General features: G+C 41.4%; 1 protein-coding gene across 16 annotated transcripts in view; it reads right to left on the bottom strand.

Moving 5' to 3' along the window:
* MAP2 (microtubule associated protein 2) overlaps positions 1–19,152 on the bottom strand; it is a 1,132,493-nt gene that overhangs the window by 298,179 nt on the left and 815,162 nt on the right. The gene's annotated exons all lie outside the window — the stretch shown is intronic.

Below are 19,152 nucleotides of genomic sequence, written 5' to 3' on the forward strand. Positions count from 1 at the left end.
ACTACAAGATACATACATTGTTTCAGCATGTTGGGTCTAAAGGGAGAGGGACAGCTGTGTTTTGTGAGTGTGCTGGTGTAAGAAATTGGGTTACGGGTTGAAGGGGATGAAACTCTCCTTAAGCAGTAAATACAATCCTTGTCAGGGTGAAGTCACAAGCAATACCCAAATGACCCTGTGCTTAACCCTCTGGTATCTTGACACAGAGAAGTCAGGCTTAACTAAGAGGCAATGTGTAAAATATTTGTACATTAATTCAAACAGTAATAACATGAAATCACAGCACAAGAAAAATCCCACAACAGTTTAGAAAAATAGAGTACACTTTAATACATAAATTAAGAGCAAAACAACAAAAATCCAATCAGGAAAACTGGAGTGCAATGAAGGTATGCAAAATATATTGGTGTTCAGAGGTTTGTTAGCTGTGTTGAGTCTACTGGCAATGTCGCTATTTTTGAACAACAGGATTATGTGGGTCCGGCCATGTAATAATTTGCTGAAGGGCTGCAAATGATGGCAAAGATTGCGCATGAGGCAGGTGCTGGAATATATATATTGATATCAGCTGAGCAGCTGAGAAAATTCATTTGAATCCAGATCCATCTCAAAACCTGTTTCTGTGCTAATTGTTTTTGTTGGTATCTGGTGGTGTATGCTGGTTTTCGTCTCCTGTTTTATTTAGCAAGCATAATTCTCTTTGTTTTTTCCCACTGGACATACTGTGACCATTACCCATATACCCAATTTGCAACAGGTGTTTAGTCAAACACATCACAAGTTCATCACAGGCCTATTACCTGGTCATAACATCACAGGAAATTACCTCATATGTCTGTGACCTAGATCAGATATCAGGAAATGAATGTGTAGTATTTGGTGTCGCAAGCCCAAACTGATCAAGATATCTTAATTCTCCCTCTAGAAACATGGTGGCAGATAACAACTGCTTGCCCCATCAAGTGTAATCGAATCAGTCCTTATTCACCGTTTGTATGCAACATTTTAGGCCATGGAGTGTCCCCGTTTCCGACCTGCTTCTTGGGATCCAACCTTACATGAGCTCCAGTTACACACTTCCTCACTAAAGTGAACATCTAATAGCACTTCTATTGTACTTTCCCTTGTCTTTCAGAGTAACTAAGATGGATGAATAGAAATAAGGGATCATTGAGGCAGGGATAGAAAGGAGGAGAGATTCAAAGGGGCGTTACAGAGAGAAAGGGTTGCTAGAAGGGTGAAAGAAGAGAGAAGAAGGGTAGTTAGAAAACAGGGGGAAATGAGGGAGAAGCAAGGATAAGTGAAAAAAGAATGGTAAGAAATGAGGACAGAAAGGGAGGTGCACTAATAAAAAGTGTCAGAAAGGGAGAAGAAAGAAAATGGAATTAAGGACATGAAGGGAGAAATAAGCGAAAGCAATAATTAGAAGGCGGGAGCAGAAGACGATAAAAGGGGTAAGAGGTCATAGATATGTAGATATGTTTTTGTTAGAGAAATGAGGGACATTGGGAGAATGAATGAATCAGCATAAAAGAGAATAAATTAGGGAGAAAAAAGGCGAGTGCAAAAGTCAATAAATAATGACCAGTGTGGTGTAAAATACATAATGTGTCTTCATTTAAAAAACAAATTGGTTGGGGGGGTATTCCCCCAACATTTCTTGCAGTGGTCTTGTTCACATGTTGCTGCATTCTGTGTAGTATGGTGGCTGCTATGACAAAATTTGCCAATGTGGTTTTGGTTTCTGTAAGAAATTGGATGGTTGGCTGACTAGCGTCTCAGCCTGGCCAACCAATAACGACAATCTTTCTCAGGGTGAGGCCCAACCCAAAATTAGCCAGGGCTCAACCTTCTGGTAGCTTGGCACAGAGCAGTCAGGCTTAACTTAGAGGAAATGAATATTGGGCAACACTTTAAACAGTAATAACATGGAAAACATCACACAAACAGGATTCCATACCAAGTTAAAAAATTGAGTGCATTTTAATAAATAAATCAAGAACCAAAACAACAAAGATTCAATCAGTAAAATCAGAGATATGCAATTTTAAACATGTCAGTGAAAATAGCACCAAAAAACCCAAGGCTCCACCTATGGATATCTGGTCGTACCGTACTGGGACAAAGTCACAAGTTCAGGCTGACCGCAATGGAGTGTGGGCCAGCCACAGGGACCCAGTGAGGTCCGCTGAACAAGGTACCTTCATTCCTAGTTTGAGAAGCATTCTGAGGATCCACGTCGAAAATACGTCAGACAGCTGAAGTGGGACATCAGCTCTGATGGGTGGTGAGGCTATGATGCGAGACCCTGCATCTACGTCGATGGCCCTGTCGACAAGGGCTTGCAATGCGAATTGTGGCGTCAAGGATGAGATGCACAGTCAGCATGGGGTGTCGGTTCCGAAGAGCTGCGGAGTCTGCCATCAAGGCTGCTGTTGATGAGAGAGGCGAGGGCCTGCATAGAGGATGCATTACTCAGCGGCAGTTCCGAAGAAGTTGTGGAGGCGAGGCAGGTCTTTGCAATGGTTTCATCCACGCAGCAGTGAAGCGTCGGTTCTACTCAAGGTTGCTCTGCGCAGCAATGGAAAGGCGATGCATCGGTTCCACTGGATCCACATAGGCTGGTAGAGACCTTAGGCCCACTTCCAAAGGTGCAGGACTGTTGTGGCACTATGTGGCAGAGCATATTCACAGATGGCGGAGTTCAGGTGCAGGTGCAAGGTTGTTGGAAACATGTTGTGTCTCTGAGGCTTCCGATCAGAAGGTCAGGCAACTAGGCCTTGGAGTTACTCTGGTGGTCCTGAGTTCAACAGGTGCAGGTCCAGTCCTTCTCACCCAGGCAAGAGGGCAGCAGGCAGCAGGTCAGCACAGCAAGTCAGCAGTCTTTCAGAGCAGCAGTACAGGAAGGTGGTAGTCCTTTCAGCAGCACAACAGTCCTTCTTCCTGGCACAGTATCCACAGGTCCAGAAGTGTACAGAAGATATGGTGTCTGTGGTCCAGTATTTATACCCTGTTGTGCCTCTGAAGTGGGGATAAGCTTCTGGAGGCATGCCGTTGAAGTGCACAGGTGCCCGGTCTTCCTTGCCCAGGCTCCAGACAAACCACAGGGATTATGCAGTCCTTTGTGAGGAGGCAGGACACAGCCTATTCAAGTGTAAGTGTGGGGCTGTGCCAAGCTCCTCCCTCCCATCCTGCCAGTGATGGCCCAACCAGGCACATCTAAGCTTTCTATTGTGTGTGGCTGTCTAGGAGGAATACACAAAGCCCAACTGTCAACTATGCCAAATCATGTAACCCAGAGACAGACTGCAGGCACCAAATGGCTAAAGCAGAAAAATGGCAACTTTCTAAAAGTGGCATTTTCAAAATTGTAATTTAAAATCTAATTACACCTTAAGTCAGGCTTTTTAATTACAATGCCAAAAACACCAAACATGAACTGGTTCGCTGCTCCCATTTGGAAATTCCAGCTTATTAAATGTAATAAGTTAACTCCAATGTTATCCTATGGGAGAGGTAGGCTTTGCAGTAGTGAAGAATGAATTTAAGAGTTTTTCAGTACCAGGGCAGGTAAAACGTATAAAGCACTTATCCTACTTTTTAAATACATTGCACCCTTCCCTCTGGGCTGTCCAAGGCCTACTCTAGGGGTGATGTGTATGTATTAAAATGGAAGGTTTGGGTCTGGCAAAATGTTTATTTTGCCAGGTCGAACTGGCAGTTTAAAACTGCACACATACAGGTTGCAATGGCAGGCCTGAGACACGTTTAAAGTGTTACTTAAGTGACTGGCACAATCGGTGCTGTAGGCCCACTAATAACAATATAATTTACAGGCCCTGGGCACAGGTAGTGCCACCTTACTAGGAACGGGCAAGTAAATCAATGATGGCAATTGTGTATAAGCCAATTCTGCCATGTTTTTGATAGAGAGAGAGAGATAGATAGAGAGAGAGAGAGAGAGAGAGAGAGAGAGAGAGAGAGAGCAAGCACTTTAGCTTTAGTTACAAGTGATAAAGCGTGCAGAGTTCTAAAAGCCAACATAACAGGTTCAGAAAACAGGAAGGGGAAGGCAAGACCTTTGGAGTTGACCCTGCAGAGAGGCCCAAGTCCAACAGTTTCTAATCACTGCCTGGTAACTGATAATGCTGGTGGTGCATGAGGAAACACCAACTGGACAAAGACCCAGTTTTGTGCCACTTCAACTCTTGGCAATGTTACTGGGATGCAAAGGTGGGATGCTCAGGAAATATTGGAGGGTTTTGTGGTGACCATCTCCAGGGATCTCCTTTCCACTCAGTATAATTTCTCAGCCTGAAAGCCTGTTTGACAGCTGAGTTGATAGTAAAACAAACTGGTTGGCCCTTTTTACCTACCACATGGACTGAAAAAGATTTGTGTAAGTGATCCCTCCATGTCCAGGAAAATCCCCCCAGCTGGACAGTAACTGCTGTTTGACATTATTGAAAGAAGAACAAGGGAATGGGATCATTGCATGACAACTGTAGGCTTGATTTAGAGTTTGGCAGACAGGGTACTCTATCGCAAACACAACAGATTACCCTGCATGCCACACCGTTGGTCAGCCCATCTCATTTAGAGACAACCAGAACTTAAGTATTCTGTTAATGAAGCCACAATTGGCTCTGTCGACGGAATGCTTCCTCAGAAGGCCCACTGGAGTAGGGGGTGTCAGAGGAAGGACATTACAGCACCCACCATAGATCTTGTAATATCTGTGTGACCTCCATGAAAAACCCAGCAGTGAGGGATAGGAAAAAACTGCAATGATCGCCACTGTGTGGGAGACAACTGGTGAAGCCTGGTGGAGTTCATTAGTTTGTTATTTTTAAAAAAAAAGTCCCACTTTGGGAGGTTATTCTTGAAAAACAAAATAAAAATTACAAATGTATTGAATGACCATCACAAATGATGGCAACCATCCACCAAAATGTTGGTACATAGAAAGGAACCGCCGTAATGGAAGTTCCCTTCAATGTGCAGAGATGACCGCTGGGCCAAGGGTCATCTCAAAATTTAGTAGGCGGCAGTCCATCAGGGTGCTCTGCCCGCCAAACCCTAAACCAGGCCCTAAGTATTATACAATGGTGAATAAACAGAATGGATTATGAACTGGAAGGGAATAGGAGAGCGTAAGTTTGAAAATCTGGATAGCAAAAACATTAACACGCACAACATTTAGTTAAAGAAAAAACAACTGTAGTATTAAAAAAATGCAACAAGCAGAAGTCACTAAGTGGAACTTAGACAGGAAGAGGCATAATGGGAAGTGGCTTGAAGGCAAGGAAGCCCCGACAACCCCTTGGCAATTGCAGTCTTATCAAGCAAAAATGCAATACTTTCCATAAAACTATGTTCTAAAATACAGTCAAAGTGGTGAATATACAAAAAGAATGATGTGCGTGCCTTGAGCTAAACCAATGGGCGATGGTACATTTTAGAGAACGGTGTGAAAACCAAGTCAAAACAATACCAGGTATTATTCTGATACGCACTTCATAGTCAAGGATCTTTTTTATCCGTCCTGCTAATAATAAATGTGTCTGCCTGTTCCGTAGGTCATCTGAAAATATATCTTTTGTGTACAGCTGCAGTCTTAAGTTTGGTTTACATCTGCCTGTTGTCAAGTGCATACAAAACGTACTAAAACACTTCTTACAGACGTACTTCTAAATACAGACTTAAATCATGTTTCATTAATAGATCAATACAATTACTTCTTAGTATTTCAACAAAGCACGTTGGCAGTTAAATACACAGCGTGGCTAATTGCTTTACATTCATTTGCCTCTATAAATATCTGTTTGACATAGATCAATCATATTTTGCACTGAATCAATATATGTAATTTCACAATGCATAAAAGAAAGATTTGACACTCCTACATTATACATCACCCTTGTTGTCACCATCTCTTTTTTATATTTTTTATTGAACACACAAGTCACACAGCAACATACAGCAATAAATTAGTGTTGTATCAAATAACAGAAGAATATTTTTCATCCCCTGAACCAGTCTCCCTGTGAATTTTGATTTTACAGGCTGCAAGAGGTGCCAAATGTACACAAAAATAATAGGATTCTTAGCAATGATCATTGCCCAGATGCATGGTAGGCCCTATCTTTCCTGAACATCTCGGCATCACCAAGGAAAAGTAGTCTTATCCAACAATGCGTTTTACAAAGCAAAGGTAAAAAAATCATAATCCATTCAGTTTATATTTCCCATATTATTGTCATTTCCCAGCCTGGATATGTCGTGTCATTCCAAATAGAGTAATCCAGATTGTTTAATTGTGTGTCTTCTTCCACGCTTGACCTGGTTAAATAAAGTCATAAAGGGTTCAGAATATCTCTAGGTCTCGAAGTTGGGCCTCAAACATGGTAAAAGTCTCATTTAGCTATTAGAACATTGGAATGTCGAGCGTTCCATTGAAGACACTGGAGTGCTCTTGGCTTCTAAAGGCTGGTAGAAGACCGCAGCATCAACATTCCAAAGTTTGTTCACAACTGTTGCTGTAAACAAACCGAGGGGATTTCAAGCTTCTCGGGCTCCGTGAAGCCTTTGTTTAACAAATTAGAACATTCTGCCCTCTAGGGGCGAAATGTTCTTTTAGCCTAAGAGCCCTCTGTGACGGACTCTACCGGCCATTAAAGGCCGGCTCCCTTCTTGAAGACCTTCACCTTCGGCCTTAACACTGTAGTGGGCCTTTAATGGCCGGTAGAGCCTGCTGTGCAGTATTGCGGTGAGAATGCGCCCTCCTTTGGGTATTTGCTTGACATATCCTAGTAGAATATTCAACGGATGGGGATCTGCTGTCACCCTCTGTATTGTGCTGTTTGCAAAAGTGAATGGCAGTGCCTAAGGAGGTGTGTTTATTTAACAGTCTGTATCTTTAATCCAGTTTTAACTTTACAGTTTTTATCCATTCCTGAGTTTGCCACACAACGTCAAATGAGACTAAAAATAAAAAATAAAACACCCTTTCCATAATATAAGCTATGATTGGCAGTGGTCATCATCATGCAGAGACACTCCTATCATGTGTGGGTGCCCACACTGAGAGAAGCTATGGAAAAACTCCCTCTGAATATTAGAGTTTGAAAACACTTACAATGACACCATACATCATTGGACGTGAAGTTAATTATTGGCACTTTGAAGTTCGCAGCCGGGCTAGGCTTGTGCTCAATTGCTGTAAATATTTAGAACTGAGTGCCTTTATTCAGCAGCTGTTTTTAAAAAAAACTTTACAGCAGTTGTATAATGAGACACATTTCATTGCTTTTTTATCTGGAACTATGCTTGCCTTTTTTCAACCCTTTCCACAATTGTTAAAAGACAAACACAATAATTTAAGAGCGAAAAGAACATACACATCTGGCACAGTTTTGTCTTTTATAAGCCTATCTAGAAATATTCAATATGACTACCAAATCAGATTAAAAATTCGGCTGAGTAATTTTAAAGTTGAGGTCTGTCTCTGACCTAGTCCATACATCCACTGTCACAATCCCCCTCCTAATCCCACCCGCCCATCAACTTCTAATATGTCACCCTCTCTAAACTATCTATCTGAACCAACAAATAATGGGCACTGGAAAACTCTTTATAATACAGGCCCAAGAATCTTCTTGTTTTTTCACTCTTCCACCAAAACATCCAATAATGACAGAAAATTATAGTCAAAACTTTCTATTTCAAATACATTTGAAAGCCAAGGAGTCCTCTAACTGTATGTTGCAGACAGCTTCAACATCCATTAAATGCATATACAAATATATACACCAAGGAGGGATGTTCCATTTCAATGTAAAGAACCTAAGTAACTGAATAGCACTTCTACAGGGCCAAAGGCAACATTATGTATATATACCAACTAAAACATCATAGAAACTTGGTCCAACAATGTCAGTGCTTTTCACTTATGGTTTAACCCTTTTTCAATATGTTGCAGACTCAGCAACTGACTTGTGGCCAGTCCCCTTGGCAGCCTCCCACAAGATCAGCTTCTCCACATTGGCCAATCGTATAGACATGCAGACCCAATGCTTCTACGAAGGGCTTCCCCCGGGACCTCATGTGCATGAATTCACCAAGATCGAACCCAACTTCCCTAATTTAGGCAAAGCAGGAAAGATGCCTAGAAAACCTTAATCTCTGAGCCATTTTCAGCTGATGACGCACGTGAATCTGCTGAATGGGATGACGTTTTCTTCCTGTGGATTGCAGAGTGTCCTACTGCCATGTCTGCAAGGCTCAAAGTGGAGAAGGGTGACTTTTTTCAAAATGTGTGCCTCATCATTTAAGTAGGACATAAAAGAGCAGAACGTGATCATTGCTGACAGGGTGACATTACAAATTGTGAGCACGGCTCAATATCCGCCTGGCACTCTGACATGAAAGGTGTCCAGTACTTTCAAAGTTTATTGAGGAAGGTGGAGGAAAACTCTGGGCCCAGGTGTTGCCTGGACCACCTTATTGAGAAAACTGTGGGCAGACAGCAGGCAGTAGAAATCCTGGAAGTTGAGACCAATGCAGAGATGAAAGAGATGGCTGCTTCAAACACTGGCCAGCTGATGCAATTGTGAAATAGTAAATTAAATTGGAACTGTTGGACAGCTTGAGGAGGGGCGCTTACATTTGTCTACTGGGTCTCCCTGCAAAAATGCCTTGTGAGGCCCTTCGGGTTTTTATGGGAAAGGTGATTTATAACTTCCAGGGTCTAAAGATGGTTAATGATGCAAGATGGTTATGAAAGCCTACATAGTGTCTTTGAACAGACAGAAGAGTGGTAAAGCCTCTGGGTGACTCTTCTGCTGGTAGTGACTTTGGTAGATCTAATAGAAAGTAACTTTCACGCTAATTTTCCCTGACCTCAATCCCGATATCGTGGCTGAGAAGAGAGATCTAATGACGGTGTAGAGACAAAATATCGAGTAAAAAATATTGAATTGCACAAATATCGTGGCAAAAATATTGTGGGTCAAGAATATCAACAGAAAAATTCTCGTGGTCAAGAATATCAATTTTAGGTATGTAATATCGAATTATAAAATATCGAAGTGTTTAATATCATTTGCAAAAATATAGATGTTGAAAATATCGATTTCTTTATTAATGTTATGTATTTTAGTATATATTTTGTGCGTGATGTGTTTATATAAGAATTATTTGTATTTTTATTATGTGTTAAAATGTTAGTAAATATTTTTTCATTTGAATTTTGCGTTTTTAGTTCCGTAGCGGGTTGTGGGTTTATAGGGGAATAGGGTGGGAAGTAATTTAATAATATCAAATGTATTTATTATTTTTAGTAGTTATTATTTAATTTTTTATTTGAATTTTGTGGTTTTAGTTTCGTAGCGGGTTGTGGGTTTATAGGGGAATAGGGTGGGAAGTAATTTTATTTTATTACATTTATTGAATAATTTGTATTTATTAATATTTGTTGAATTGAGATGTTATAGTATTACATGTGTAAATTAATTTATTAATTATTTAATAGTTAATTAATTAATTGGCAAATCAAAATATTACTGCCCAGACCTGATTTTCTTCATGGTGCTGTGGTTGCCCTGCTGCGTGAGGTGAAAGCGTTTGGTGATCCTTGAAGACACACACACACACACACATATATATATATATATATATATATATATATATATATATATATATATATACACACACACACACACACACACATATATATATATATATATATATATTTATATATATATATATATATATATATATATATATATAAAATTAATTAGGTAGGTCGCTTTGCGACTCAGTACAAATCGGTATTCATACATTGGAAATTGTGATTACCAATCGCAGTTTCCAATTTTGATACATGTGGGCCATTGTCATTCACAATGCCAATAGCTTAAACTCTCGCAAATGAGAGACCTATTGAAATTCAAAAGCTTGTTATTGCTAACTCTAAGTACAAGGCACATTAAGTTCACCTTCTCTATGGTAAAAGTTTTTAGCCTATTGTGTAGCATGTCATGCACCGGAAATTTAAATGCAATTTTTAAAGTGATATGCAACTTTGAAGAGGTCAAAACTCTGCATTGTTTCAGTTCCTCTTTACCAACCGTAATAAAGAGACCAATATAAAACTGTAAAAGAAGGGCGAGCAGTGCATCACCCAGAAATCAAAGGTCAAGAAAGGAACTGTTCTATGTGTTTCTTGCTCACCAGAGCATGCTTCAGCACTTACTGCACTCGCCAGTACCGATCCGGGCCTCTGCTCTGTATACAATGTGACAAACTAAGGGACACCATGCTTCAGTTGGGGCAGTGACCACCTGTCAACAATTTCACTTGACTGTACGGTACTCCAAAACAGATATCCGCTATCCATTAATACAATTTTAAAAGATGGTGTTTGTTCATTAAATAAAGCAGAAAGAATCAGACTGGAAAGCGCACAGCCAATCGAACAAAAAGAACCATTGCCTCTAGTTGGAGGAGTGATGCGCTCTTGCATTGGTTAGAAGAGCTATGTATTGAGGGATTGGCTAACTCAGCTCTGTTAGCTTTTTATTGACTAAGAGCTTGCGGAGATTTTCCTTGGCTGGTGATTGGCTATTACAATTATTTTACATTTCCTATTGGCTGAAATGCTCCACAGATGTGTATGCGACTCTGAGTGAAATACACGTTTCTTTGATGGTATTTCTTTTCGTAGTATCTGTAAGTATGTGGGTATCCTAAATATAAAATATATACGTTTTTGTGCGACGGTAATGGGTATTGAAGTATCAGAGAGGGTTTAATTTCCAGAGTAAGTAGGATTGAGCCTAAGGTTCTGATCAGCAAGGGTCAGTCGCCGTCTGTTGCAGGGAAACACCCAAAACAGACTGCTTCATGCATTAATAGCCATGCCCCTCCTTTCTTGACACCACCCTGACTGGTTCTTATTTCGACCACAGAGAAAAGACAGCCATTTCATACCACTTTTGGTTAAGAATGGACTTGTGCTGCACTACGCTTTTCTGTACAGGTATTTCTTGTCTCTTCTTGAGTAGGGAAAGCAGAGGGACTAGAGGGGACAGGGGTCGAGAGAGGGCAATATTGATGTGGGTTGCATGAAAACACCCAGCATCATGGAGTGCGGGATCACAGAAAAGCCCACGGTGCAAAAGAAGAACGGGGAGGGGCATGTGCAGAGAAGTGTATCCGCCTCATATTATTTATCTGTAACCAAGGGGGATTCCGATGAGTGTCTCAAGTGGGACTGCTCCGGAGAGATTAGAGAAAGTGTATTAGAGTTGCAACAAAGGCTAAGTAAATTTTTAAAAACGAGTGCATCGAAACTACACATATGGCCCACATAAAAGGATCCATGTAGCAGGGGCAGTCGCCAGGGCTTTAACAACACAGCCACAAGGAGGGACAAATGTACACTATCCATCAACAAAAATAATGGAATTTCTAAAGGCAGACTAAGCAACCAATGAAAACTTGGTGGGCGTGTTTAAAAGCCCAGAGGGATTACTGCGTTCCTCGCACCTGCGCTCTGACTCTAGGCTCGACCTAAAAAGTGCTTTTCCTTTAGAGAAATGTGTTGGAGTCGCTAATGCTTGTCTGATGAATACATTTGTACGATACATATATGCCATCAAGTCTTACCTGATGACTTTATCGATAACATTTGAGGATAACTTATTTTACAACCAAACCTTTGCGTAAATATTAATTCTTCTGTGTTTATGTCCAACTTTATTATTACATCCTTTCTCTGATTTGCTACTAATTGTTCAGTGTGGGAAACATTTTTGTAACATTTTATTCAACAAAGATATGCAGCTGTTCCTGCAAGAATGCTTGCTCTGCTACAATAGCAACTCAATGTATGTCATAATCACAGCCATCACAACCACTATCACACCAACGATAATAGGACGAGTTCTCTCCTTACAAACAAGGAAATCAAAAACATGTATGTAGCAATTGCATAAACATTTGAAAAAAGTACAGCAAATAGCTCTTTGGGAATGATACTGAGAGCCTTCAGCATATTTTAGCAAATCCATTCATCAAAGTTAATGCCATAACCTTGGCAAGCACTGAACAGTTCAATCTACCTCTTTAATTCTGTTCCTATCAATCTTTGTGCCATCCCTGACTACTTAACATTTCAACACAATTTTGAGGCTCTTTTTCTTCCACAACATCTAGTCAACTCATAAAGCTTCAAGTCACTTGGTCAAACCCCAAACAAATGTCTTCCCATACTTGATTTGTCTTCTACCTAAATCTTACCATAATAAACTAAACCATATGTATTTATTGTTAGATATTTATTAGGTGCACACCAGATAGCGAATAGTCTCTTTCAGCCATCTTGCTTCAGAAAGAACAGCGGTGTCAAAATTTCTAGCCATAACACAAGACAACATTAATTCATTGAAGAAGAAAGGCTTCTCCAAGCAGTAGCAGATCGGGCTCCAATCCGATACGAAGAGACAATAAATTGCACAATTCAGGGCCCAGAGCTAAGAAGCTCCTACCAAGTGAAAGTTAGCCTTCAGACCGAGAAGGTGATCCAGACTACCACACCTCAGAATGTTGGAAGGATGTGGACCTAAAAATGTGATATAGGGGGTAATGGAATGCACAAACGTCTACACAAGACATTACTCTGTGGAGATAATGGCCTTTGCATGAGGATAGCGAGGGAAGCGTCAGAAAGTGGTGGGAGAAGGTGGCAGTCTAAGAATTATTTTCCCCTAAATAATTGGATTCGGGGGGTGAGGGCCTGATGGTAAGAGAAAGTTTAATCCAAAATTGATAGGAGAGGTTGGAAGTATGCCACCATTTTTTTAAACTTTGGGTAAGGGAAAGGTGCTTTATTGGGGCAGGTGGGGCTAAATGTCAGGATGTGGAGGGTCCAATTTCTGGAAGCATCCTGTGGACGCAATAGGTATTCATACATGGTTTTTGCTTCCTGGGCCAATTCTGTATTACAGAAGGGCCCACAGATGCTTGCATGTCCCCTTCTTTAATGTTGTAAGCATAGGCATAAAAATGTGGCATCTGCATAATGTCAAAGTGTCTTATGCTTGAGTTCAGGGAATTCATACCTTCCTCTTTAAAATTAGGGCGGTCAACTAGCACTGTAAATTAGACCAGCTATTTGAAACCACGATTCAGTCTTTCACTTTTTTGCTGTCCCCAGTGCAAGCACTGATTCCCAACTTAACTGGGGACAACACATTACTTTTGCAACCAGGCCAAAGGATGGTGTGGAAGTTGGCTGAGTACAAAGCACTTATATATTTTAATGTATAGGAGGAGGCGAGGGAGGAGAAGTCATGTCGTGAATGACTTCCTCAAGACTAATCTGCTGTGAGCAGCTAATTCACCTCTAGGTGACATCTGAGGGACATACACGCATAAGCAACCTGAAATTTAAGATAAGGCGCTCTCATATATATTTTATTTTTACCTCAGTGTTCTAGGAAACATTATGACAAATTGAGATTTGCTCCTATAGTCTGTGATGTCACTGTGAAGAATTGTGAAATTCAACCCCAGTTATCTATAATTCTACATACTTTTTCATTTCATTTGGGTCAGGAGTCCCAACTAAAAAATATACGGTTTCGAAATGTGCTCTATAACCCAAATGGATGAGCATTTATTTTTGATTTGGATGCTAGTGCAAGTTACACAGGGAGGAAATATAAAAATGTATTTTTAGGCTGCCTACAGATTATATACAGAATGTTAAAGTTAATTATTTCGCTGTGTATAACTAGGTTATTCTTCCCTATTTTATTGATTCAAAATCCGCGTGGCTAAACTGCCACAAAGTAAAAATAATTCAATGGCTTTTTATTTTGTTCTTGAGCTGCTCTGGTTTATTGTCTCTGAAAGTGTGTTTTATGTGCGTAATGTGATAGTAGTGGTAACATAACACAATAAAACGTGGACTCAAACTGATTAACAGCCTTACAGCTCTGCTTAAAAGAAGGCTGAGACCACTGCAGTAGCGCTCGCCTGACTAGCCCTCATTCTTCCGAAAAAGTGGCATTCAAAACGCCAAATAATTCCCATCTCGGGATTTCTACAGTGGTCATGCAGCTTAATGTTCATCCTGTTAAACTCTTTGCTTGATCCTACTCTTTCTCTCGTTGATGCCCTATTAAATGGTGTAGCAGCAATACAATTGTTGGACAAACCATAGTGGCCTTTATATCTGAGGCCCCCCATACAACCCATCCCACCCTTCACCATTTTCTGCATCTCCTATTTTGTGATTGAGCTTTTCCTGTGGGCCTACGGTCGACTACAGTCGAATTCTGTGCCGTACCGCCATCATCTTTTCTTAGATTGAACTATTTTCACCAACAATTTCCGAGGCTCAATCCGCGGTGGTAGAGCTTGTGTCACAGAGCTCTGCCAGGCAGTGCCAACTACAGAGACACCAGCATATTGCATGAATTCAGCTCTCACTGTAAAAGAATTTGCTCACACTGTTAGAAAACCTTCAGGTGGATTTAGGCGATGCCTAGATCAGCATCTTCCTTCAACCACCAAGGATTCCTCCATACAGAACTCTGCATCATCTTCACATCCCACAGAGACCAGAGACCAGAGCTACACAAACAGAGGGAGATACACAGAAAGGCAGGCCTAAACAATACATACTAGACTGGGCAATACTAACAACCAACAAACTCCATAAACACAAAGTAACAAACAAGAAGACAACAAGGCGCCCTATCACAGGTCCTACTGCAAACACATTGAAGCCAACAACCCCACCACTGCACACGCATCTATGATTTAACTATGCTTATTCAACAAACATTTGCTTAGTTCCATATTAACATTAACAGAAAACAATCTAAGCCATCACTATATTTTTAGCCAAGCCTAAACAGGAGCAAACTCTATAACAAGGTTTTCCAGCACTTATAACAGGTGACTATATCGCACCCTGGCAGTAGAACATTGTGTCACAGCACTCCAGGCAGGTGAGGGGGAGAAGAAAAGCTCAGAATATATGTACTGCACAGTGGGTCAATGCACCACACACAACATGATAAATCCGGTCCCAAAGAATACAGGCCTCTGCTAAGGAAGAATGTATGCATTCCCTGGACTTGCACTGACGTATCTCGCCCTTAATACATAAAAGGAGCATTATGACTGCGTACTTGGCAGAAGGCGACACATGTAACCGTATGCTGTAAACTTAACTGAATGCACGTGTACTACAGTGTTCTATCTCCCCCTGCACGAACTAAATGCCCGACGTGTGTGGCAGAGGCTTCTGAGCTGCTTTACAAAGGGAAATAAATATGTGTGAACAAATAAGGACCTGAGAACATCAACAGACCTGGGAAGCCTAAACAATTCTATTCTGTGAATAACATAATACATTCGCACCCAGAGTTGCATGTTATCTAGAAGGCTTCAGTACGGTGCCTGTATCAATTACAGTCAAAAGGGTTGAAAAACAGAAACCGCCTAAATTATTCATATTCAGAACTGCAATGATTTTTCTTCTTTGCATTTGTTTATTTTTCAGCAGTTCACCCTTATGCATGTTCTGCATTCTGGGGTATCATGCGAAGCAATTCTGAAGATGATAATGACTATAATAGTCATTATTCTAATGATAATGTTGATACTTATATTCATTGTATTATTATTAACTGAATATATTACACAGAATCTCTCCTGGTCTTGGGGCCTCATTATGGTGACCTCATCCGGATTCCAAGTGCGGGAACTCTGCAGCTTGGAAATATTTCACACGAAGGCCCAGATTTACAAATATGTTTGCATTATGGTAGTGTCACAGATTGATGCAATCTCTGCAATATGTTTGTTTTTTATGTACCTTCCAGTGCGAAACTTGTTTTCGGCTGAAAAGGGGCGTTTCATGGACAGTACAAAGGTGTTCTCATGCGACCATCCGTGCTTTTTGATGCAAAACTCGTAACAGCAATAGACACGCTTTTAAACTAAAGAATACTGTCAGTGTGAAGTAGGTATAAAAAGCAAAAATGCTTTTATTTCCCCTGACTTTTCACACTTTGCATGTATGCTGCACTGGATAGCACACATCCGAAGTTGGAAATGTTGTAAAGTTAGTTCAAGCACAGTATTTTGTACTGGGCGGGGCCTCTTCCAGTACAAAACCAATGCTAGACATGATGCACGCACCTTTATACTATGGTGCAAAGGCATATATGCCTGGCACTAGGCAGACTTATTGTGTGCCAGCGCAAGAGAGAGAGCAGGATAGTGCCATACCTTGGTAGTTATAGCGCTTCCAGCTCTTTCCCTCTTACACAATGCAATGCAGCAACTTTGGCTTCTGTGCTGCGTTGAACAACACCTTTGTAAATCTAGGCTGAAGATTCCAGGTGAAACTCCATCAAGATAGTGAAGGAAAACATATGGAAATTAGAGCAGAAATACCGATTCCTGTAAGATATTCCCCATTGTACTGGAATCAGGAGTAATTCCCTCAACCCAAGTTTCCCAGTGCATGTGGCTTTGATAATCCAGGCCACCATGTTCTTTATAGCAATCTCTTCTGCTTTATACTTCTTTCATTGCACTTTGAGTTGGTACAACCAAAAATGAATTTTGCCTCGTATCCCCTATTATTGTTTGAACAAAGCTGTGTAAATGAATGGTGGTCTCTAAAAATGCTCGCTTACCCCCGTTTCCCTAAACCAAATGTTATAATGTCTGTGGTTTACACTGTGCCATTGGTTTTTCTCCCACGTCCTTTTCCTCTTCCCTTATTATATATGCCCATCCATTTCTAGCATTTGAATGTTTTCCTGTTTAATCCGACATTCTATTGTTAGGTAGTTGGGATGTGGGGCAGCAGTGTGATAAGTTGTATTATGGTACTGTCTCTACACCTATTATAACACAGTGGGCCTTATTATGATTTCGGTGGGACCGCCTCTGACAAGCCGTCAGTGGCAGTCCCAACGACAGACAGCCCTTCAGTCCGACCGCCGCATTACAATGCTGAAGGTAGGACCCTTGTCTGTTGTAGGACAGACCACCGCCTCCACAAGGATCGGAGATCCTAACAGGGCTGCGGTCGGAATTGCGATCCTTAATGGAGGGGGGGCCAAGGCAGGCACAGCCGTCGGGATTACAATGGCCCTTTCCGACAGCCTTTTCATGGTGGTCCAACGGCCGTTGTGAAATTTGCATTTTTCATATTTTAGCTTCTTCCTTTACCATACTACTCTTTTCGCACATCCCCTTTGAACACTCAGCCATGGTGCATGTTTGCATATTTTCTGCAGTATGTGCACATATTCAGGGGCAACTTAGAGGTGCTTAAAATTGTTGGAAATGCATGCATGTTTATGAATGTCCATTAAGCCAGAGGTGAATCTGCGTTTGTCATACTTGGATGGGACTTCACTAGCCTCCCCTCTGGCACATCGCTGACACCACTTGGTCAAGTTAAGTTGAAAACTGTGACTACATAAGCACTGGCACAAGGAGAAGCGATAGGCACCATCTAAATAATAGGCATCCACTGCAGAATGTGATGAGGGTCTCGGGGTCTTTCAAATCTCGCAGACATTCGTTGGCTTTCAGCTAAATGGGGGCGCCCGAGATGTTGAGGGCCCCTGCAATGCAGGGGCTGCAGGCATCTGCATTAAGCCCCTGATCATAAACTACTCGTGACGGTCTGGACTGCGCAGGTGCATATCCCATATAGTTTCACATATTTCGCGCAGGTGTATATCCCATATAGTTTCACATATTTTGTGTTTTATCAATCAAGTTTAAAATAACACCAATACAAGTTACAACATTTTTAAGGTCACTAATACACACTTAAGGCTTAGAAGAGAAATTGCCCTCGACAGTCCAATAGGACAGTTACACCCCTTTAGAGATTAAAGGAGGAAATGCCTTGAAGACCTGGCAAGGGACATTTATTGGCAGTGTTGGGGGAAATGAAAAAATGTCTCGATAAGCTCAGAATGCGTTGGTTTAGAACTAAGACAAGGTGACTAATGACACTTTAGACCACAAGTACAGGAAAAGAGGGCAGGCAGGTGCTAGTTACAAAGCTTAGCATGGGGTTGGAGTTTCTCCTACTGCATATCCCACAGAATTCGGACTGGGACAAGTTAAAGGGGTAATTTTAGAAAGCATAAATGGCTAACGCGGCAAAGAACTTTCAGTAACAGAGGGTCTACATTTCACTGGAAAAAGGGTTCTCTAGCTCCGCTATTGCAAGACTCAGTCAGCCAAGTTCACTCATAACTCTTCACAATTTCTTTTCTTCAGAATCTCAGAAACCTTCTAGATCTCTTCCAGGGGCCATTACAAGGTTTGACATCTTGCATGGGTAGACCTAGGCAGATCTGAGTGGTTTGTGACAATGGGCGAGGGGCTTAAAGGGGAATACAAGGGCACCTTCTGGCTATCAAATACACTTTGCTTGCGTACCTTGCAAACATTCATCTGCCATTTTGCTGAATGTGCTATTCAGCTTCTCCACAACCCTCCACTCCCCCGCCTTCGCGGTAGTGAGGAGCAGACTGTTTGTGCTAGGGCCTACAGCAGCGCTTCCTAATAGAATAAAGTTACTTTGGGAGGGAAAAGCTTGGTCCACAGCACTGGTTAAGGCTTATGGGGCTATGGGTAGGATAGCAGTGGAGCAGACCCAAGTTTCGGCTTCCTTCAAACCCATTATGGCAAAGAGTCCCCTACCAGTAGTCTTGTCTCACATCATAGGTCTGCACGTTTTCCCTATCCTTCAGCATACATTCACCTTGTGCAGCCCTTCACATCACTTTACCTGCACCTCACAACTGTTTTTATTTTCTCATCTGATCGACCATCTGCACCATCCTTGCTAATCCCATTTCTATGTACCATACAGCAACAGAGGTAGACTGGCAAGGTGACTGAATAAAACCTCAAACAAAATGGAGATTATATGAGATGAAGGAAAAATGAGATATATCCTGGGCATACCAAAGTGCACAGAGTAAGGCCTACAGTGCTTAGCCCACACTGCTAGCTCTATGACCCTGTCTGAGATCTCTTCATGTGCCTGGGCAAGTGGTTCCAGAGAGGTTCGACATAGCATGGCTGCCC

This window comes from Triturus cristatus, chromosome 3_2 (assembly GCF_964204655.1).
Source record: "Triturus cristatus chromosome 3_2, aTriCri1.1, whole genome shotgun sequence".
NCBI lineage: Eukaryota > Metazoa > Chordata > Amphibia > Caudata > Salamandridae > Triturus > Triturus cristatus.